Source organism: Triturus cristatus, chromosome 8, assembly GCF_964204655.1.
Source record: "Triturus cristatus chromosome 8, aTriCri1.1, whole genome shotgun sequence".
Taxonomy (NCBI): domain Eukaryota; kingdom Metazoa; phylum Chordata; class Amphibia; order Caudata; family Salamandridae; genus Triturus; species Triturus cristatus.
The window spans coordinates 27,182,350-27,206,296 of record NC_140591.1 but is presented as its reverse complement, the minus strand read 5'-3'; the positions used below and the strand labels follow the sequence as shown (position 1 = coordinate 27,206,296).

The following is a 23,947-nucleotide window of genomic DNA, read 5'->3' as shown; positions in this document are numbered from 1 at the left end:
GAGTTGCATCTAACACCACAGACAGAGAAGTTTGATTGATTTGAAGAACCCCAAGCACAGCCTCCTCTAGAAAAGGTCATTCAGAGACCAGAGTTAGAGGCAGACAGATCCAGTTACACTAAGAGAGCCGTGCTTTACGTGGAGCTTCCATTCATGAGCTCTGCAGCTCCAAGTACAGCAGGAGACAAGTGTCTCAACGACGTCACTTTATGAGATGGGCGCTCCAGTTAAGCTAGGAGATGCTAAGTGTCACACAGGGCCTTATTATTAGAGAGGAAGCATCAGTTACAAGAGGAGATTGCAAACATCACAGAGTATGGTTTATGAGCGGAGGGACTCCTGCTACACTAGGCGGCATTAAACTTTACCTAGACCTTCAGGCAATAAGATCAGAACTTCCGATTACACCAGGAGACAACAAATGTCACACAAGGCTTCAGTTTAAGAGACCAAGGATGACAACAAAAGAGGCCAAATATTGTGCATAGCTCCGGTTCATGAGCTCCGAGGCTCCAGGTACACTACAAGGCACCAAGTGTCATGCAGGGCCTCAGTTCATGAGACCGGAGGTTACAACTGAAGACACTAAACACTGTATACAGCTTTGGCTTGAGTCTGACCGCTCCAAATACACAATGATTTCCCAAGTGTCACCCTGGGCTTCATATTTGTGAGACTAGGAGGGGGCGGGCGCACACTGCCTCACGCTCCAGCACTCAGTTTGCCCCGATGCATCATAATAAATGCTGTGCATGATAACACTTTCTTCGGTGTCAGGCTTTAGTTTTTCCACCCTTGTTGGTGCAGCCAGTGCTGTGTATTTGAAAGGCTCCTTTGAGCTAATGAGCCGACGAGCTCTGGTTGAAGCACCTGCGCCCAGCGAGTGGTACAGAGGCCTGAGAAGACTTTGGGCAGCATCTCCAACACCCCCAAAAAAAGTGTTGCTCTCTACTGAATTATCCTGAAACGCGTGTCTAGAGATACACAGCACTGGCTGCACCAACAAGGGTGAAAAACTAAAGCCTGACACCGAAGAAAGCGTTATCATGCACTGCATTTATTATGATGCATCGGGACAAACTGAATCCTGGAGTGTGAGGCAGTGTGCGCCCCCCCCCTCATTTTGGTGAGACTAGCAGACTTTACTTATAAGACCAGAAGCTGAACGTACACTAGGAGATGCCAAGTGCTAAACAGAGCCTTGGTTTAAGATTCCTTAATGTTATTAAGCAGGGGAGCTGTTAGAAATTGGGCGGCTGGTTGACTGGGGTGTGAGCCCTGGTCAAGCAACAGTCACAATCCCTTGCAGGGTGAACCACAAAAGCCACTAAATTAACCTGTGCTTAACCCTGGGTAACCTAGCACAAAAAAACAGTCAGGCTTAAATTAGAGGCAATATCGAAAGTATTTATGTAGCACACCAGCAGCAATAAAGTGAAAACACAACACAAGAAAAATCCCAAACCAACTTAGAATAAATACAGTAATTGTAGTAAATTATTTGACACCAAAAAGACAAAAGGACAATCAATAGAATCGAGGTTATGAATTTAAGTTTTTATTAAAAACTAGCCCCTAAAAAGATATCAAAGCCCGAACTGTGGACATCTAGTTGCGCAAGACCAGGTCAACATCGAAAAATATGGACAACTGCAATGGAGAGCGGTTTGGATACAATGAGTGGACAGGGCCGGGTCAGCACTTACCTTCGGAAAACTTTAAAGAGACAAATGTTCTGAAAAGGTAAAGTTCAGAGGGCAAGGCTGTAGGAGGTGTCTGAAGAGGGAGCGCCATTGCCAGATAGACTTGAGTCGAAGCTGCAGTGAAGATTTTTACGTTCAGACTCTGAAATGGAAGTCGAAAATATCCAGCAGGACGAGGCAGAGAGATGTAGCCGAAGACAGTTTAACAAGATTGGATACCCTTTTGGCAAGGCCCCGCTGAAACAGATTTGCTGCTGTGGAGAAGAACAAAGCAGAGAAGCCGCAAAGTCAACCCGACCAGCGATGCACCTCGGGCAGATAGGCAAGCAGGTTTGTCCTGGTCTCCCCTTGGTTCCCAGAGCAGTTTTCCACCAAAAGGTTTCTAAGTTCCACTTTTGGAGTTTGTCTATCTGGGCACCTTTAGCACCACTTTTAACGGTCAAGACTGGATGAGCACCAATTGGCGAGTCAGAAGACTCACTCAGCCTGGGTCCAGGTGCGGGTTCAAGAGGGAGGAAGACGTTTTGTGTCCCAGTGGTTTTGAACAGGAGGCAAGCAAACCAGCCCTTTTGAGTCACACTGGAGGTCCTGAGACAGATGAAGAACTAGTCCTTGACCCCAGGCAAAAGCAGTGGCGTAGCTAGGCCCTTTGACGCCCGTGTTGGTCCATGCCTGTGCCGTACCCCACTGAAGAGCTGGGTTGTGGGGGAGGGGTGTGTTTGCTGGCAATGATTCTTCCGTATGCTGCCCCTACGCAAAAGGTAGCAGAGTAGCAGGAGAAACCGGGAAATCAATACAGCAGGTCATCAGTCTCTTAGAGCAGCAGTCCAGCAGAGTGGCAGTCCTTTCAGCAGCACAACAGTCCTTCTTCCTGGCATTGTATCTACAGGTCCAGATTTGTACTGAAGAGTTGGTGTCTGAGGGCCTACTTTTATACTCTGGTGCCTTGGTTCTGAAAGGTGGGACAAGCTTCTAGACAGTGGTTTTGAAGTGCATAGCATTTCCTGCCTCCCTTGCCCTGGCACCAAGCTGGCTACGGTAATAATGTGGGGCTGTCAGGCCATTTGTGTGAAGGCAGAGCACAGGCTGTTCAGCTGCAAGTGGGGCTGTGTTCAGCTCTGCCAACAGAAAGTCCATTGAGGGACACCTAATCCCTCTATTGTGTAACTGTCAGGGAGGAATTCACAAAGTAACACTCAGTCATGTGACCCAGGCTAAGCCACATGCACAAAAGAGCTAAGGGTAGTAAAATGCCAACTTTCTAAAAGTGGCTTTTTTTAAAACTGTGATCACAACCCCAACTTTACCATTTCATCACAATTTCATCACAATCCCAAAGTCACCAAACATGACATAGCTACCAGCTCTCATTTGGATATTACAGATTATTAAATTTAACAAGAAATCCCCAATGTTATCCTATGGGATGGGTAGGCCCTCAGTAGTGAAAAACTAATTTAGGAGTTTTTCACTACCAGGACACGTAAAACGTAAAAGTATATGTTCAACCTTTTAATTACACAGCACCCTGCCCTATGGTCTTCATTAGGGGTGACAAATGTAATAAAAGGGGAGTGTAAGGCTTGGCAAGAGGGGCTTTAATGCCTAAGTTAACATGGCATTTTGAATGCATTAAGGCTGCAGTGGCTGGCCTGGGGCATATTTTAGGGTGCTACTTAAGTGGGTGGCACAATAAGTACTGCAGGCCCACTAGTAGCATTTAATGTACAGGCACCAAGAGTATGGTATATCACTCTACAAGGGACCTACAAGTAAATTAAATATGCAAATTGGGTATAGGCCAATGTAACCATGTTTGAGGGGAGTGAGCATGAGCACTTTAGCACTGGCTAGCAGAGTTCTAAGGCCAACAAAAAGAAATCCAACAGAAATAGAGGAGACGAGGCAAACAGTTTTGGGGAGGGTGGGCATCCCAAGGCTGACAGGTCTAACAGGAGCTATGGCCAGAAACTAGATCAGAGTAGTGTCGCTAACTTAAGTAGGTAAACCCCTAAAAAGGTCAATTTTATTAATTAACCTGCTTTCAGCTGTAAAAGTCTTCCGCATAAGAACATCAGCAAACAAAAGGAAGGGAAGAAAGAGGGAAAAAAAGATCAAAGAAGGAGAGAATAAAAACAGACATGAAGGATCCTTAAAATCTTTGTTATGGAGTGTTTTTTTCCATGAAGTAGTGTTCATAGTTCCAGTTTTTTGATTTGCCACCTTTGTTACTAGTTGTCCCACTTGTATGGCTTTCAAATCTGCGTCTGCTGTAACATTTTTTTCTCTTATGTTCCAGCTTTTCAACACTTACCAGCCCACAAGTCTTTGGGTGTTTTCAGAGATGATGCGAAATAGGTAGAATATGTTGTGATCATCAGTCTATAATTGTTTTTTGATTAAGCAGTGCTTGATTGTTCTTCCAGTTAGTGTTTCGAGGTGCACACAGAAAAGCAAGAAATAAGGCAGGTCCTTCTGTCTGGCTACAAGCACAATTTGCTGAGATTTTTGTCATAACACGCGTCATCAGCTGGAGCGCTCCACTTCTGGGCAAGACAAACAATTTTCTTTCCCTAGAATTGGTCAGAACGGTCAAGTAAGCCTGCCCATGTAGAGAAACATCAAAGAGTCCAGCTTACAGGCTGAAACTTGCCCAGTGCTCTGTTCTTAGAAAACAGATGATGAAGCGCAATGTTCTGTGGACATGAGACTCAAATTTGGTATAGCACTGGGTAGTTTGGGACACGGAGCTTCTTTTTCATAGGTCAACATGTAGTAAACATGTAGCTGGATTTCAGGCACAAGGAGAAATGCTCTTTCCAGTCTTTAACCAACCAATGTTTTTTTAGATTTAAATCTATTCATCCTATATTTGAATGCAGATATTTGGTATCTGTTTGAGATGAAGTTGTAACGAATAAAACATTCTAGGGCTCTGGTGGGAAGCAGCATGCTGGAGTTGGGTTTTCCAAACGTTTCCTTTACACAGACCTATTTTGGTTGTATTGGTATCCAGTCACTCGAGTTAAGCCCCATATCAGATCGGGCTATCTGCATTTGGATACACCACTTAAAATATGTTTTGAGGATCAGTTGCCGTAGGAGCGCACAGATCTGAAGATCGCATTCAGTGCAGCCTTGGTTTTCTCAAATGCCTTTTGAATAAGCAAGGTGCGTTTTACAGGGTTTGTTATTGTCAAACAAGGATATGTAAAACTGTTGACTTCTTTGAGGGGTGTTCCTCCAATGTTGAAAGTTTTGTTTTGCCCATGTTTATTTAATTAAAAAACTATTGATGTTCAAGCCCTTTTTCAGGCAAACTTGTCCTTGGTTGAGAGTTGGGCCTGCATCTCTTTCAGTGTTTGTATAATAAGGATCAGGTTAGCAGCATATAAAAGGACAAGTAGCTGTAAACCTTCGATTGATAGAACATTCTGGGATACATTAACGGCTTCTTAGTAGATATCCTTGGAATAGAGAGAGAACAACAGAGGGGCAAGGAGGCCCGCGATTCTGATCTGTTGGCTGAAAAGACAATTGTGGTTTAGCTCCAAATGTGGTGTTGCATCACTGTACATACTTTGTATTGGTGAAGTAGGTCCATGGCCAGGTCCAGGTCCATGGCCAGGTCCAGGTCCATGGCCAGGTCCAGGTCCAGGCCCATGTCCAGGCCCAGACCCAGGCCCATCTTTGCAAGCTTGCCCTACTTTTCTGCCTTGGTAAAATGTTAAAGGCAGATGTGAAGTCCATGAAGGCAACATAAAGCTGAATCGCATTAGCTATATTTGCAAATAATACTTGGTTGACTATGGATAAGCCCTACCTGAAACCTCCTGGTATAGGGTTTAAGATGTTTCCTTTTACCATCTACACCTTTGTGCCTTAACAGCAGGTGCGAGTATAACTTGCAATCAATATTGATGAGACTGGTAAGCCAGTAGGAATTTTGAGTATTTGTAGGTCATTTTTTGCAGAGTGAAGCCATTATGCTGTTCTGGCAGGGAGGAGAACATGCTTCAGTGATGGAAAACTCTACAAAGTTTGTTGCCACAACTTCGACCCACCATGCAGAGAACTGCTTGAATACTTCGGGTGGAATCATATTTGTGTAAGGTGTTTTCTCTTTTGCAAGTTCCTCAAAGGAAGACTTTCTTTACAATACATATTTGGCTTCCTTTACCCTCTACTGAAATATTATTTGGGAGACAAAGGTAATGATGGCTTGATTTCAGGAAGAGTGTGATCTACACAGCTAAACATCACTTTGAAATGGCTTATCTAAGCCTCTTCAGTTTTGTTTGCCTCTAGTATGTGCTTTCTAGAGGCTAAGCCTTCGCCAATTTTCCTCCGGACCAAAGTCCTTTTCTATGGATGCTGTCTCCAGAGTATTCCAACTGTTTAGTATAGCTTCACCTTTTACACCTTAAAGTTTTGAAGGACGTTCTTGCTTTTTTGATTTGGTTTGAAGTAGCTACAGTGTTTTAACCTCCTCTTTAACTTTTTCACAGCCATTGTCAAACAAGGTCTGTGGACTCCTTGCTTTGGTTTTCTGGGCCTCTTTCTGCACGATGTGTGTTGTTACTATGGGTGACTAGAAGACTTTGATAGCAGGGCAACCATTTGCTGTTGCAGCTAATTCTGTTTTTTAGGTTCTGTTTTATTTCTTGGGTTTTGCGGTTCTCTTTGCATTTCTTCGATTGCGATTTTATCACCTTGCACCATTTCAGCCTTATCTTGGAGCACAGATCAGTTAACAATTCAGCTCCTGTATTTAAGTGGGGTCACTAGATACCTTGTCCACTGCTGTCCAGGAGGAGGGCATTGTAGATTCTCTCCGATATCCTCCTCAACCTGCAATATATGTACCTTCCTCAATCTTCGGCCCTAAAGAAAAAAGTCGCTGAATGTCTGGGCTCTTCATGCACTGTAGGTTCCAATGAATTGAGAGCAGATATCGGACCTTTCTTTTCACAAAAATCTAGGTTGCCCTTTGCCTACGTGTTGAAAACTTGAGGTAAATCGAGGGGATGCCTAGCGGGGTTTTTAGTTCTTAAGTGATGGCATCACCTTCTCATTTTCCCACCTTACAATTGATATGTCGCCACATGAGGATTAAGAGCTTAGACATGGCCTCCCCAACTGCATTAAGGAGTTTGAGGTAATAATCTGTTCTTTTCTGTTGTGCATATACATGGACAACTCGTATGATGGTGCTTTGCAAAAGGAAGATGTCACACTTGTGTACATTTTTATGTTGGTTTTCCTAGAAGGCCACCACTATTTCTTGTGATAATCAGCTGTGACACATTTGGTTTGATTGCCAGATACAGATATTCATTTTTTAGATCTCCGTTTGATAACATAGGAGCAACTTCAGGGCGATTTTTTTAAGTTGAGCCATCTTTTTTGCCCCCCAATAGAGCATTCACCTCGTCTACTAAAGAATCACTTGTGCCAAGAGTTGGTGGAGATGTTTTCTTAGACACAGGCACCGGATTTCCCCCCTACAAGCCCCTCTGCAGCCTTACAATTTGCCCATATTTGGCTTACATTTAGTATGCAGATGAAGAGATTTCTCAGAAGGGCAAACTTGCATACATGCACTGGGGATACAGTAGATAATTAAAAGAAAATGTAGCCATCGTACCTAGACCATTAGAGCCTCTGTATTTGACTTGTCTTCTACTTCAAGGGCTCCAAGGAAAGGTTGACATGTAAATCAGAGGGGAATGGCCATCGCCAGGCTCTTCCTGATGGGCACAGGGCGGGTCTGACCTTAGCCCAGGCACAGGGCGGGTCTATCCATGGCCCAGGCACAGGGCGGGTCTGTCCTTGGCCCAGGCACAGGGCGGATCTGTCCTTGGCCCAGGCACAGGGCGGGTCTGACCTTAGCCCAGGCACAGGGCGGGTCTGACCTTAGCCCAGGCCCAGGGCGGGTCTGTCCTTGGCCCAGGCACAGGGCGGATCTGTCCTTGGCCCAGGCACAGGGTGGGTCTGTCCTTGGCCCGGGCGCAGCCCACGCAGCAGGATGCTGAGGGAGCTTTGTAACCGGAGTAGAAGAGGCCAGACCCCCTCAATACCGCACTGTGCAACCGCGTCTCCTGGTGCGTTGCCTGTTGGTTATTGGAGTCCTCTGGGGTCCTGGTGGGCTCCTTACAAACATCCCCCCAATGATGCTGGTTGGCAGTTGGTTGGTTTAATGAGATTGCTGTATCCTGGGATTATCCACAGTAACAGTCCATGTTTCCCTCAGTAATATGATTTCATGGTTGGTTTAGAAACACAGTAAGTCTTGGTCTCCTACCTTTTGTGGGATGCCCGCCATATTGTATGGCAAGAGTGTAGTTGTCATTCCCAGTCAATTTTATCTGCATTTGTGTCGTCATGGCCAACTGCTTGTTACTCCTGGATTGGTTTTGTACATGCCGTTTTTGCTGCTTCCTCCATGTGTGCTTTGGAAGAGAGGACTCATGCAGATAGGTGTAGCTCTTTTTTTTCCCCCTGAGATGGACTGAAGATATAGTTGGGCCAGAGGACGCCTTCCTTGCAGGGTGCTCTTCATTCACAGGTATGCGGACGTCTGTTACAACTCGTATCTTCGAAAAGGGGACAACAAGCAAAGTCTGTTTTTTATCATATATATTTAATATGCTTGCTTTGCCTGTACAATCTCCACTTGTAACTCCACTTGTATATGTTATATTTGTGTGTCTTTTGGCCAATTGCAGTCATTCTAGTTTACTGCTTAGTTACCCAGTTTCCCAGTCAACCATTTTAAGACTTTGATCTTGAGGGAGGTTCTTCCTTTGTAAGTAATGTTTTTGAACACATTTCTGTCGCTGCATAACCATTTTAATTTTGCTATTGCATGCGCGAGTTATGTGACTGGATGTTTCAACCTCAATCTGAGTTGGATTGACATTGTGTGTCAAAGCGCATCCAAGATTAGGGCACGAGATGGGGGCTTGTAACCAGACTCGAACCATGGGTAGGACCTAGTATAGGATCCAGTTTACAGAACTCTCTTTGGGTGTTATCAAGTCTATCTGGCTCTCTATACAGAGTCTTCCTACCAATTTGTAATCTCTGGAAAGCCTTTAGAGGCGAGATGTGTGATTCTCTAGCCCCATTGATGTTTATTTATTTATTCTTATACGACACACTGATTAACTTTAGCAGGTTATTGGATATAATATACCTTTTTTAATCTTTGATTGCCCAAGCGACTCGGTTATTTGTTGCCACGTTCGCCCACATGACTGTAATCTCCTGTCGCAATTCTTGGATTTCTTTTTTTAACTTGTCCAATACAAGAGCCAACTCTATAAAGTGACAGCTATGTTTTTCATTCTGTTCGCTCTGACCAATGGAGTAATGGCATATAGCTGGTGACCCACTTTTTTGGTAGACTGCCTGGTGCACCTGTCAGATGCACTTACCTCCTGGCTCTCCTGATTCATTTCCTCCACCTTTGTATTGTCTGTGTTTCTCTCTTCACAGCTTAATCCCACTCCCCTGCCCCAAACACCACTTGCTTCCTGTGGGGTTGTTTTGATGTTGCCTTTTGGCTTATTTTCTGTTCTTTCCTTGTTAGAGAGCTTTGACATGTCTTGCTTAGACTGTGGCGACAGGTGGTCACTTTCTGTGGTATACTCTGTCAAGGAGTAGGATGTTATCTACTCATTTTAGGTGATGTAGGGTATGCTGCCCTTGTGAGTCCTCAATCTTCAAATCTTCTTTGTCTTAACTGTGATGGCTACCAAGATCCTTTCAAGGCTTTGCTCTCTCTTATGGAATGTTTGAGTATTGAATGGGCACAACGCAGATAGATCCAGGTCTACCTGGGTTATCATGCTGGTTTGTATGCCGGGTGTGTTTAGGATGAAAACAGACGGTGTGGTAGGTCAGAAGACCCAGGTAGGAGTTATGGAATGATAAGCAAGCTCTCTAAAGATGAAGGTGTAATCTCAAAAGTAAAGTCTCATCACTGTCTTCATGCTTTCTGAGATCAAATCTCATCCGTGGGTGAGGCTGGTGAAACCATATTTTCCCAGAGATGTGCCATTCAGCTGTTCTAGGATTTCTGCGGTTGGGCTGTCCATTTGTTTTGTGGAAGAAGTGTCTATGGATGGGTCCAGGCCTTTAAAGTCCTGCAGGACTAAGACTAGTCTTGGTAACATGATTTCCTTGTGAAGTTAAAGGTGCTTCATGCACTTCCACAACTATTATATGATTTCCTTCTTCTTGAATCTGACTGATTGGGAGCGGGTCAGTTTCCTTCTTGTGGGCAAGTGTTCTCCTCGGTGCTCACCGATTTTTCTTTTGGGATCTTCAATCCCTCATCCAGCTTGTCCTCGTCTAACAAAGACTTTTAGTAACTCCCAGGGTGCCCTCTGCTGTCGAGCCATTAGGGCTTTCACAGAAGTTGGTTAGATAGCTGATGATCTTAGCCAGTTCTAGCTGTTGGCATTTTGGTAGCTTCATAACTCCTACGGAGGGTCAATCATAGGAAAGGCATTAGGAGTACCATATAACTGTTTGCAGGAGAATATATAGGGGGCTTAACCGTGCGTTTGTCAAAGTGCATGCAGGGGATATCAGCTTGGAGGTCCTAGGATTTCCAGCGTGCTTGCTTGCTTGCTTGCTTGACTGTTTAATTAACTAGAGCGGTTTGTGCTTGGGGTTCGGATTCGGGATTTATTGTGTTGGAAGGGAGCAACAAGGCACTAACAAAGCACTGACAAGGGGTTGAGAGACTGCTGACAGATGGCAATGAGACACATCCTGCTCCTTTATGCTACTTTTATGGTCTCATTTGGCTTGCCTAGTTTTGTCTCACCTTGTACGCTCCTCTAACCCCTCGTTATCGCTTAATGTCTCTCGCAGCTCCTGCCAGTCCCCCCATTTGCTCTGCCACCCTTGAGCTCAGGGCGCTACTCCACTGAAAAATACAACTCTGGACTGTATGAACCGAACTGTGCGACTGTGTAGCTGTGACTGTGTCTTGCTTTGTGATGCCACAAAAGAAGGGGCTTAAGCATCCCTGCTCCCCCCCGCTCACTGTCCAGCTTGCTCCTGTCCCCTGAATCAGGCGCTGCGTCACAGCTTTGCACGATCTTGCTCCTCTATCTCTCTCCTCTCCCCACACCCCCCCACAGCCTTGGGATCTCTCGCAACTGGAGACTCATGCAGGCTGACTCGACTATCTACAAAGGAGCCGAGAGTCTGGCTCCGGTCCAATGAAGCATGCTACAGCCTCGTCAGTGATGCTACAGCGGCCCTGCCGGCACTTTCCTTTAATCCTACGGAATACTGTGGACTTCCCGTTGGGTGAACAGATGAGCGTCTGAGCAATAAAATGACAGAAAAGTCAGAGAAGTCGCAAGGGAACACCAGTGAGTGAGAGTTGCACTGGGGGCTCCATTGGCTGCTTCCACTCTGCATAGCATTCTTCATTTAAGACACCTATAGCACTGACCCTTACTCTTCTCCTCTTAAAAGGATAGGCTTCATAGAAAATAGGATCAACTTCCGATTTCCCAACAGGCTAATTGTTTTGAAGGTTTGGAAAGGATGAGGAAGACCAATCACTCGTCTTTACATGACAAGTGCCCCAGACCTGCTCCCCACAGGATACAGTCAATCCCTATCTAAAAGAGTGGAAAACAGGGGAACATTTCTATACACATAATATAGTCTAGATTCTGTATAGTGTCAGCACGCTGCATAATTTTGGAACAGAATTAAACACGTAGCTGGGTTATTGCAAAGAAACGTGAAGAGACCGATGGTCTTGAGATGGACACCAGCACTAGATATTCCAAAGTAAGTAAAGTAACACCTGTTGTTGGCAGTGCTATGACCCAGAATAAAACTGGTCCTATATAGTAAAGAAAAAACAATAGACAATTTTAATTATCTGTTATCCTAGTTCTCAGTCATAGCTCTCTTCACTGACTTTTCTGTTTTTAACATTTCTTCAGTGCATTTTTTGACATACAGGCATCAAATTTACAACATGCTGTTTTTGCATCGATAAATGATAGTATAGCCATGGCAATCAAGAATAACGACGGTTATACAGAAAAAAAGAGGAGACTTATCCAGTGCCTGATATTATAGCTTTTAAAATAATACAAGCCATACAACAAACAAGGAAAATGAGTACTTTATGAAGTTAACATGTAGCCCCGATACAACTCGAACACCAAGGAGGTGGCTGCGTAGGATCATTGAAGGATCATCAAAGGCGTGTACTACTCCTTAATTAGACTTTAGTGGCTCCTCAGTATCTGTGACTGCCCTTTAATGTTACTTAATTTAACAAACAGACAGATGGAATGCTGAGTTGATCTTGGAATGATTCAAACTTGTGACTTGCTCATCACAGCACACAACACCCACAAGTATTTGTTTAGTCATCCTGCCTGCTAATCATCAGGCGCACAGCTGCATTTCACATACACTATACCACATCTACCTTTCCCACACACAACACTACTGCCACTCTCCTCTACAGCTTTTCAGAACTTGTACCAAGCTGAAGACAAGCAAGTGAGGAGGTGAGCATTTCACTGTCAGGCTGGCCGAGCTGTCCTATTTTACTGTGGAAAATAAGGTACTCAACCATTTTCAATCTGGCTTCAGACCTATGCCCAGCACGGAGACGGTGGTCACAGCTAGTTCTAATGATATTCGCATGATCCAGGATGATGGACACTCGGCGGCCCTCATTCTCTTGGGTCTGTCGGCAGCGTTCCACGCGGTCTCGCATGCGATTTGCTGAAAAAGGTCAGCTCTACAGGCAGTCAATTAAATGTCTTGCAATGGTTTGAATCTGTTTGGCAGAACAGAGCACAGGCTGTACAGACGGTCTTGTGATGCACTAATTTAAAAAATCTTCATTGTGGAGTCCTACAGGGATCCACTCCTAGTGCCACACTTTTAAATAGCCATGTTGCGCCACTAGCTGATTTGATTGCCTCTTTTCGCTTCCAGTTCTTAAGGTATGGAGATGATATCCAAATAATAATTGGAATGAAATGAAATCTTAGCCAATTACAAGATCAGTTTAAATACTGTCTTGTGCCAGTGGCTCGCTGGATGAATGCCAACTCACTCCTAAACTCGGAAAAACACGAGGGGTTGGTGTCTGGCAATCCTTCACGTTGGCCTTCTTGGTGGCATCAAGCTTATAAAAGATTCTGCCTTACATCCCACAACCGCCTAGGAAACATTTGATTCAAGCTTTGATCATAAGAAGGCTGGATTATTGTCTTTTTTTTTTTTAAACAATCTTTATTCATTTTCCAAAAAGACCCCCCTTAATCTCCCTCCTCCCTTACCCGTCAGACAGGTATAATTTACAGCTTCATTACATATTTACATAGGGCATTAAACATTAATTTCATCACCTAAAATTCAACGTAATAGTTTACAAAATCCGCTTTTATTTATACATGCCTACTTTCGATGGGGAGTATAAACCCCCTTACCCTACTCAATACTTTGAGAGTGACTCCACTTGAGCAAGGGAGTCCATATGTTCACCCCTCTTCTGCGTAATTTACTGCCCTTTCGTTTACATATAGCCATTTCCAGATTGAAGATTGTGAGCATCCTAGCTAGCCATTGTTGAAAAGATGGAGCATTCGAATCCAGCCAGGCGGATGCAATACACATTCTCAATACTGCCATAGCAATAAAAATTAATTCATGTCCTATTTTTGCACCAATAGGATCCATAGACTGGATTATTGTAATGCACTATATGATGATCTTCCAGGGCATCTGATACAAATATTGCAATTAATACAGAAGGCAACTGCCCGACCGATTCTTAGTTTTGGCAAATTTGAAAAAGAATCCATGTACCCTATAAAACCTCATTGGCTCCATGTTCAGAAAAAAAACATTTTCAAGAACGTATACCCCTCCTAGATCGCTATGCTCATCTTCTCCCAACTTTGAAGATGTGCCTACGTTCGGTACGGTAAGACTCAGGGTCGCGTCTTTTCTGTGGTCACAGCTGAGGCTTGGAATGAAGTCTCTCTATTTAGCTACGGACCGAGTCAAATCAGCTGCAATTTCAGAAGGCTCTAAAAACATATCTGTTTAAATGATTTGGGTTGATCTTTATTTCTTACTTTCTTTTTAGAACCAGGATCCCTCAGGGTAATTGTGCGCTTAATGAACTAATAATAGTTAATCTCAATCAACCTGCAAAGAAAACAGGAAGGAAAAAGGAAACAGGAAGGAGGGAACGACAGACAGATCGATACACTCCACCCAAGTATCTCCTAATTTAGAATTCACCTCTGGAAACAAGAAGCTGTCAACCATTCTCCCAAGGAGAATAGCAGAAACAGGGTGAAAGTTCACATATTTTGCTCCTTCACAGCCTATACACAAGGTGAACCCTCAGACGCTCTCTTGATGTTAGTGTGCTAAGGGTGAGGACCACAAACCAAGGTTCGGTTGGAGGAACAGTGCCAGATAACGATGCTAGCATGGAAGTGCCCAACTTAGCCCACATAGATTTAAGGCATACATGCTGCATATTTGAAGAGAAGGAATGTATTATTTACATTACAACTGTCCAAGTAGACCACATTATGAAAGATGTGGTTTTATGGCAGCCCTACGCCACAAGCACACTCAGCTGCTCACCACTACATCAAAGACAAATAAAGAACTAATAACCACAATGCAAGCTACTCATAAATTAAATAATCCATACTTTAAACCATTCTGGTCTAGCAGCACTAACAAAAATGGTGGTATACAATAGGTGAGTGGCGCTCTCAGGTCATATCACATATATCTGGTGATTATATCAAAGTCTGGCACGGTGCATTAGATGGGGGAGACCACCGCATCCCCCACATACGTGGTAAAAGACCATTTAAGATACAAAACATAACCTCTGCACACGTTTTGAATTATAAGCATAAATTGGCATCACTATATTACAATACAACATGTCTTTTATTTATCGTGGTCATTTATTCTGTTTCATCTGTAAGTGAAGTGGTTTCTGTACTCCACTCAGTTCTTTTCTTAGCCGACATGTGTTTTGTCGCTGTTACAAGGGATTACCACGGGACTTCTTCAGGGCTAATGTCCGTGTCCTGAGTACTCTGGTTATCAGTGATACTTCCAACCCGAAAGGGTGTCCGTAATAGGAGTACTACAATGGAGAGGTTAAACTCTATCCTTTTCTTTATATCCTCATTTTCGGAGACCAGAACTAAGACGAACGGCGAACACGCTGGAGCAGGGAGTGATAATAAACCTCCACAATGTTGCTGGATTGGGCACCTGGTTGTTATTTGCAACCGTATGCGCTATATTAAAAATGAGGATATAAAGAAAAGGATTGAGTTTAACCATGGAGAAGACCTCTCCATTGTGGTACTCCTTTTACAGACACTCTTTCGGGTTGGAAGTATCCCCAAAAACGAGTAGTACTTAGGACACGGACATTAGCCATGAAGAAGTCGCAGGGTAATCCCATGTAACAGCAACGAAACACGTGTCGGCTGTAAAAGAACTGAGGGGAGTACAGAAACCACTTCACTTACAGATGAAACAGACTGACCACGATAAATACAAGACATGTTGTATTATGATATATAGATGCCAATTTATGCTTATAATTCAAAACGTGTGCAGAGGTTCTGTTCTGGTCTAGCAGTATACACTGAAGAGGAAGATACAAGCAGAGATCATTCCTTTACAAATGCAAAACCAGCTAACAGACCTGAGCTGATGCATCATAAAACATCAAGACATGCTGTGCTGCAAGAAGGGAGGCAGTGAAGAACAAACACTCACGAGGAGTTGGGTCCCATCTTGGACTTTCAAAGAACAGAGCCACATCCCCTTTGTTGGGCTCTAAGAGTATTCCTCTAGATTGTCATTAGGTTGGTCTCAGAATTCACTAACATCTGTGCTGGTTTTCTGAAAGTCTAACAATTAGGGAGATAGATACACCAATGCTAAGGAGTGTGGATGCCGGAACATTACATAGCCCACACCCCCTCACTGACTGATTTCTCCAGGCTCAGCACCAACTCAAGCCAGACACAGTTTCCAGAAGGTAAGGGGAGTAGACAAGTCTCCAACAGGCGAGCCATGTATATATATCCTTACATTCCTGATGCAAGGAAATCTCTTCAGTGCAGACTTAATAGTAAACTGAAGGGTACAATCTACAATAGTTTTCAATTATAAACCCATTGTGTTAGCAGAGTTTACCCTGCAACAGAAAATTCCACACAAATTCCTAACATCTTGGCTTACATGTTTAACTGTGGAAGGAAGGAAGGAAAAATAGATCGACAACTCCAGAGGCTAAGGACGCAAAACTACCCCCAGTATTACATTTGTTAGTTTCACAGATGAAAACGCATTTTATTTAAGGTTTGTTGATTGAAGTTAGTATTAGCTGGTTTACACAAGAGATTTCTTTTCACTGTAACAATGCACACAAGCACATGGGACACTTCAGTTTAAACGCGATGCAATTAGAAGAGGTAAAAATGAACTGATGCTTTCATCTCAGTAAAAAACTTCAAATTAACAAAGCACAACCTCACAGACGAGAGTGGAGGCTAGAACTACTCCCACCTTGTCAAGAGAGATTAAACCATTGTTGTGCTCAGCTTTCAGGTCCATGGGAAAAGAGCAACATACTCTGATAGGTTGCCAGAGGCAGTTTCCCTCACCCTGCGGACCCTCTCCTTTGTGCAAGACTTTACCCTGTTGTTGTTGGTGGTTTCTAACCTGTGCTGTGCCCCAGCTAAGCCAGAGGAATGTGACTAAACAGTCTGCGTCAGTCACATCTGCGTCAGTCACATCACTCTTTCATGACATCCAGCAACTACCATCCAATTGCAATCGGATTCGGACCATGAGTGGCCCAAGAGCTGTGCTCCACCAAAGGATATGTACCAGTGGTTCCAAGCCCTGGCATAGGGCAAAGCATCACATTCAGCTGCTGGATAAGCAGTGCAATATTCAACTAAATCAGATTTTCTTTAGACACTGCAGGTAAATAAAGAGGGTGATAAAATACACGTATATAAAACACCTTCAGTGCAGAGGAGTTCCAAACTTTTAAAGTGCATTGATCTGAAAGGTAATTTGGGCGGGACATTGCAAAATAGTTAAAAATCACAAACTTTAAACATACATAGTGCCAATCAATGATGATCCACAGAATCTGCCACCATTGGAAGGAGGAAGGAATCTGGGAAGTTACATTATCTTTCTCTTGAGCCTGCTGAGTTACCTCGAGACTTTGCTGAAATGCAATTTTTGGGACTTCAGCTGCTTGATCTTTCTTTCGGGGTATTCATTCGCTTGCCTGCACATGTACTTTTAGGTCAGGCTCCACAAAGCTTTAGGTATTCGGGCAGATTTCATATCAGCACACAAAATGAAACAGAGGGGCTTTGGGTTAGCCCCCTTCAGCCACAGGCTGCTTTAGTTCAGTCCAATAGTCCACTGCACATTCACAGTTCATTCAGATTACGAATCAAGCCATAGAACGATTTACCTTTTCGCGTCCTGCTGCCAAGTAAATGGGGCATTAGGTGAATAAGAGTGCCAATCAGTGCTCTGCGCTCAGGACTCCACCCCAAGCACAGCAAGCCCTGGATGCAATGAAACTGGGGGATCCTGGTCTCTAGTTCCACCACTGGGCTCCAACACAGCCAACACATTTCCTGCACTGACACTGCCATTGCTTCCTGGTCAGGTGCATTCCATGATGATATCACTGTCTTGTTACGGCCGAAAGCCCGAGCCTGCAGTAGTGCCGCTCCTCTGCAGTTCATGAGGCAAGCACAGTTACTGGGACAGGGTCAGGCCTTTGCATGAGGTTGTATGACCCTAAAAGGGCTCTGGGTATCACAAGATGAAACTGGGCTCCCATTCGCTGGCTCCATAGCAACCTTTCAACTTTTTTCATATGACTGGTTCTTTGGGAATTTTGAGAGCGTTTCACATGTGTAGGTCTCATTTTTTTTTATAACACACTTTATTGACTTTATATGGTACCATCTGGGCAACAGCACTGCATATACAGTTTGGAATAAAGGAGAAAGCAAGAGTACCACATTTTTATACGAAATTAATAACAATTTGCATATATAACAACAACTTTACGCAGACACTTGGGTCTCATTTTTTAAATTTTTTTAAAATCTTTTTATTAAACATGCTCGACATAGAAATACAATTCCACATGGATCTATAGCAGGGAGCACAGTGAAATAAAGATACATATCGGTACAGTAGGATAATGTTTGGAGATCACAGGGCGGGGGGATCATCACAATCAAGGTTACAAGGGGGAGTACATATATTGCCACGGTATTCATTCCAGGAAGCCCAAATCTTAGACCATGTCGGGGACAGCCCTGAGCTGTGTATACTGTCTTTTCCCTCAACATACACCGATCGAGGTCTTTCTTCCAATCCGCAACTTTAGGAGCATGTGGCGCTCCCCAGAGTTAGGCAATGTTTCTTTTGGCGATCATGCAGCCTAGTGTGATCCATTGAGTGGCATGTGTGTTAAGGTCGGTGGGTTCCCAGATGTTAAGGTGGCATCTAGGGGCCTCCGGCTTAATCTCGACTTCCAGTGTTTTGCTCATTAATCAGTGAATTTTGCGCCAATACTCCTGGATTGGGTCGCAGTGCCATATTATGTGCATGAACGTGCCCATTTGGGTGCACCCCCGCCTGCAAGACCCATCCGCCGGACCACCCATGTGTGTCAATTGGGGACCCGTGATATGAATTCTATGCAGTATCTTTAGTTGCACTAGGTGGAGAGTTTTGTGGGAGGAGACTGCAACCTGCCAGTTTTCGTCATCTAACTCGACCCCATCTTCTACCCATTACTCCCGTAGGGACAGCAGGGGATCGTCCATGTTATTAATGAGTTTTCTGTAAGTCAGGGAAATAGCTTTTTCAGGTAGATGGCCATCAAATTATCTGTCCTCTAGTGGCGAATAGTCAGGTGGGAAGGAGTCACGGGGCAATGCTGTTTGCAGTGCGTGTCGAATTTGCAGGTACCGATAATGCTCCGACTCTGCCATAGTGTATTGACATTGGAGGGAGTCGAAGGGCCTCACGTCATTTTTGTCCCAGAGGTCTCTAATGTTGGGGATGCCAATTAAGTCCCACTTATCAAAGCCCTTGGAGTTGCCCAGGTCTCCTAGCCTCTGGGAGTCCCACAGAGGTGTGGCAAGAGTCAGTCTATTGCTCCAGCCTAGTGATGCAGTCGTCGAATGCCAGATATTGACTGTGTGGTGGTGGGACTGGTAAGAGGGTACCTGTTCGGCTTGGAGTATAGGGCTCGGGTATAGGTTCCATTTGGAAGGAGCCATCAGTCCATATTGAACCTCGGGTCGTCGGGTCGGCCATAGATGCCTTGATTTATTGCAATAAGATGTGCTGCCCAATAAAATCTTTTGATGTCGGGCAAACCGATGCTTCCATCGTACCAGCTGAGTGTAAGTTTTTGTAAAGCGATACGTGGCCTCCCATCCCAGAGAAGGTCCCGCTGGAGACCTATCTCTTTAAAATACGAATTAGGTACGGGGTCGGCCGAGTTTTGGAGGACATAAAGGAAGCGGGCAGGGACATCATTTTAACAAGCATTTGCAATGCAATAGGTCTCGCATTATTAAAGTTTGAGCTATTGCCATTGCTAAATAATGCAACACCAATAGCTCAAACTCACAGAGCACTGCCTTTTCTTAAAGCGCTTGCCCTAATAGTCAAGACTTGGCATTAAAGAACCATATCTGCAGGTATGAACAGTTTATACAAATGGAATAAAATCTTGTCTTAATGGAGGCCAGTCATCTTTTACAGATCCATACTGTGATAATATAAAGTGGCAGCCAAAGGGTTTGACCTCCTTGTCTATTTGTCAAAATAAACATGTAAACTTGTCTTTGATTGGAAATGATGTGTCCTGGACGTTAGGCAACAGAAACTCCACACACCTGTCAGCCCAGAGGGAGTTTTGATATCATTCTGAGTGATGCCACCACTAAAAAAATCATGCATAGATGCGATCTCGCTGTTGGACTGTGCAAGCAAGTGTTCTTTTTTTTAACTTTATCATTTTCCACAAAAAGAAAACGTGGACATCAAGAGCCGCTTAATGATACATCAAATAGCAAGTGATGTCACATCAGTTCGATACAGAGGTGACTGCAATATTTATACACACAAGTTTATAAACCACAAGAGGGTAGATCATTCACAGCAAGGGTGTCATATGAAAAGGCATACTCTATGCAATGGTGTCTTGACTGGCAGAATAGGAAATGGATGCAGTGTAAGGTGAGAGGTCCTGGTCTGGGCATCTGATTCCAGAGAGTAGATTGGCACGAAGAGGCTGTCAAATATATTTCAGTCTAGCAGTGGGGGGGGGTTGCAACATGGCATATACCTCACTCGTTTTGTTGGAGGAGGACATGCTACGTAGCCCGGCCTTAATAGTGGGGCTTAGCACACTGCCCCAACATAATGCCATCTCTCGCCAGTAGTAAAGCTTCAGTGGTGAATCTGCAGGTACTCTGCAGGATGTTGGCTACAATGCCCAGACGTGCCACCATAGGAAATTGCTCGAGAGTCAACAAAATCATGTGGGAGAGGGTGCTAAACACGTCAGTCCAGAATGTGGCGGTAGGAAGGCAGGCCCAAATACATTGGTGGAATTCTGCCTTTGTAAATCTGCATTTGGGGTATAAAGAGAACCTAAAAGGGTTGATTCTACCCAGGCCAGCAAGGGTGGTATGGATAAGTTACTTACCTGTAATCCTAGTTCTCTTCCAGGGGTATCCTCATCAAAGTCATAAGCACTGAATATTCCCGCCCATGTGCGGGGACCACGGAAATAATAAAATTATATATGAAGAACATATATATACACAGCTCTGTATATGTATAAACATATATTATTTTTTCCCAAGCAAATGCAGCCCCCATAGAAGGCTAGACAATGTAGACACAAATATCCAATAATGCACCATAGGTATAATAATACACCTAAATCTCTTTTTTTTCTTTTTTTTTTTTTTAAATGAGGTAAAAAACTCATGATAAAGAAAGGAGAACACTGTGCAAAACACAGATCCACAAAACATTGTTAGCCTGCAGGCTGCATTGCAATACAATACCATAGAGACTGAAAAGCCTTGTTCAGGTAAAAACTGGCACTGTGCCTTTAAGGCAGCCCTGACTCCAATATCCCATCATGCCTCAGGGGTGACAGTTGGGTCAGTTGTTCTTTGCGGGACCGTAGTCCTAAACACAAAGATATACTTCCTCCATGTTAAATAATCCACTCCTCATATTTGCCTGGGGAGGCGGCTGGGTTGCTTATGACTTTGATGAGGATACCCCTGGAAGAGAACTAGGATTACAGGTAAGTAACTTATCCTTCTCTTCCAGGGGATCCTCATCAATAGTCATAAGCACTGAATAGAATAGCAAGCCCACCTTCCACCTGCAGGCAAATGAGAACTGCACTATACATGGAGTAAAACCATTGACAAATTCAGTTATTGAACAGATTCCTCAAGGAGGCTTGTCCTACTTGAGTGTCTGCTCTGGTGTCCGAGTCCAGACAATAATGCCTCGTAAATGTATGGACAGATCTCCAAGTGGCTGCTTTGCAGATCTCGGAGAGTGGGACATCATTGAGAAAAGCAGCAGTAGCCGCTTTTCCTCTTGTGGAATCCGCTTTAGGTCGAGCGACCAGTGGCTTCTGCGCCAGTTGGTAGGCCAATTTAATGCCTGACACAATCCACCTAGCAATGGAACGCTTAGATGCAGCAAAACCTGTGCGGACAGCACCATAGTTGACAAACAATTGGTCAGATTTCCTGACAGCCTTAGTCCTATCTAGGTAGAATTTTAGAACCCGCTTAACATCTAAAGAGTGCAACGCCCTCTCAGCTGGCGAGGAGGGGTTGGGAAAAAAGGTTGGTAAGGAGATAGTCTGATTAACATGAAAATCTGACACCACCTTTGGTAAAAAAGATGGATGAGTTCTCATCACTACCCTATTCAGGTGAAAAATCGTGTAGGGTTCTTTAGAACAGAGGGCCTGTATTTCACTCACCCTACGTGCTGAAGTGATAGCTATTAAAAAAGCTGTTTTCCACGTAAGGTGCTGTAAAGTAGCTTTATGTATGGGCTCGAAAGGTGAACTCATAAGCTTTGAAAGAACCAAGTTCAGCTCCCAAGAAGGCGAGGGAGGCCTTACTGGGGGTAAACCTTTTTGAGCCCCTGCAAAAAATCCTTCACCACCTGCAGCTTAAAGAATGACTGCTGCGATGGGGAGCGCCTATATGCTGTAATGGCCGCTAGGTGAACTTTAATGGATGAAAATTTCAACCCCACCCTGGCTAAGTGAAGAAGATAAGGCAAAATCACATCCTCTTGACATTTTGTAGGGTTATACTGATGTTGAATACACCATACATAAAACCTCTTCCACTTACAGAAATAAGAGTGTCTTGTAGAAGGCCTCCTAGCTTCCTTCAGTATGGTCATACACTCCTGGGGAAGGTTTAAATGGCCATACTGGAGGACTTCAGGAGCCATGCTGTTAAGCTCAGCGAGGGAAGACTGGGATGGTAAATCTTCCCCTGCATTTTGGTTAACAAGTCCGGTCTGCACGGCAGACGCTTGTGAGGTCGGATCGACATGTGGAGGAGATCCGTGTACCACCACTGCCTCGGCCAGTCCGGTGCTATGAGGATCATCTTGGCAGACGAGTGTTGCAGTTTGGTCACCACTTTGGGGATCAGTGGGAGAGGCGGAAAGGCGTACACAAATGTCATTGACCAATCGATCAAAAGGGCATTCCCTATGGATCCTGGCCGATGGTATCTTGAGGCGAAGCCTCGGCATTTCGCGTTGTTTTCGTCCGCGAAGAGATCTATTTGCGGACGTCCCCACTCCTTGAAGATGTCGTCTATCACCTCGTCGTTGAGTACCCAGTCGTCTGGATCTTGAAAATGACGATTGAGCAAGTCCGCTTTGACGTTGAGCTCTCCTGGCAGGTGCACCGCCTTTATCGAAATGTTCCTTGCTAGGCTCCAGTGCCACAGGGACTGAGCCTCCAGCGAGAGCGTCCTGGATCGAGTACCCCCCTGTTTGTTCAGGTAGTACATTGTGGTGCTATTGTCTGTTTGTACTAGAATGTGACTCGTCCTGATTGCAGGTAGGAACGCTTTGAGGGCTATGTGGACTGCCCTGAGTTCTAGCATGTTGATGTGGTACAACCGTTCGCTGCTGGACCACAGTCCTTGGGTCTGCAGGGATCCCAGATGCGCACCCCAACCCTGCAGGGATGCGTCGGTGATCAACGTCTGAGATGGGGGTTCTTGATGAAAGGGAAGTCCCACCTGTAGATTGAGTGGCTTCAACCACCACTTGATTGACTGCCTGGCCGCTGAGGAAAGACAGACTGTTTCCTCCCACAGTGAATTCCTTTGGTCCCATTTGTCCTCCAGATCTTGTTGGGGAGGACGCATCCTCAATCTGGCATTGGGCACCAGGAATATGCAAGATGCCATGGCCCCTAGCAGAGACGATATCTGTCGTGCTGTAGACAGATTGTTGGTGATAATCTGCTTGCCTTTGTGGATAAGGGATAACCGTCTTTCCTCCGAAGGAAACACTTTTCCTACTGCGGAGTCTATAGTTGCACCGAGGTAGTGTATCCTTTGGGTTGGTGTGAAGGTGGATTTCTTGAAGTTCACCCTGAGTCCCAATCTGTGACACAGATTCAGGCAGCGTGCCAGCTGCGAGTGTACACTCTGAGGCGATGGACCTTTTATCAGCCAATCGTCTAGATAGGGATAGACGAAGACTCCTGCGCGCCTCAGTGCAGCCGCTACTACTGCCATGCATTTTGTAAATACTCGAGGGGCAGATTTCAGGCCAAATGGTAGAACCTTGAACTGATAGTGAGAGGTCCCCACTACGAACCTTAGAAATTTCCGATTACTCTGTACGATGGGAACATGAAAGTACGCGTCTTGCAGATCCAGCGAGCACATCCAATCGCCTCGCCGGAGAAGAGGATATATTTGGTGAAGCGCAAGCATGCAAAATGTTTCTCTTTTGATATGCTTGTTGAGTGTCCGCAAGTCCAAGATGGGTCTGAACTCTGCTTTTGTATTTCTTTTTTTAATTAGAAAATA

The 23,947-nt window shown here is 44.5% G+C and overlaps 1 protein-coding gene across 3 annotated transcripts in view; it reads right to left on the bottom strand.

The window, feature by feature from the left end:
* TRAPPC10 (trafficking protein particle complex subunit 10) overlaps positions 1 to 23,947 on the bottom strand; it is a 584,087-nt gene that overhangs the window by 274,608 nt on the left and 285,532 nt on the right. The gene's annotated exons all lie outside the window — the stretch shown is intronic.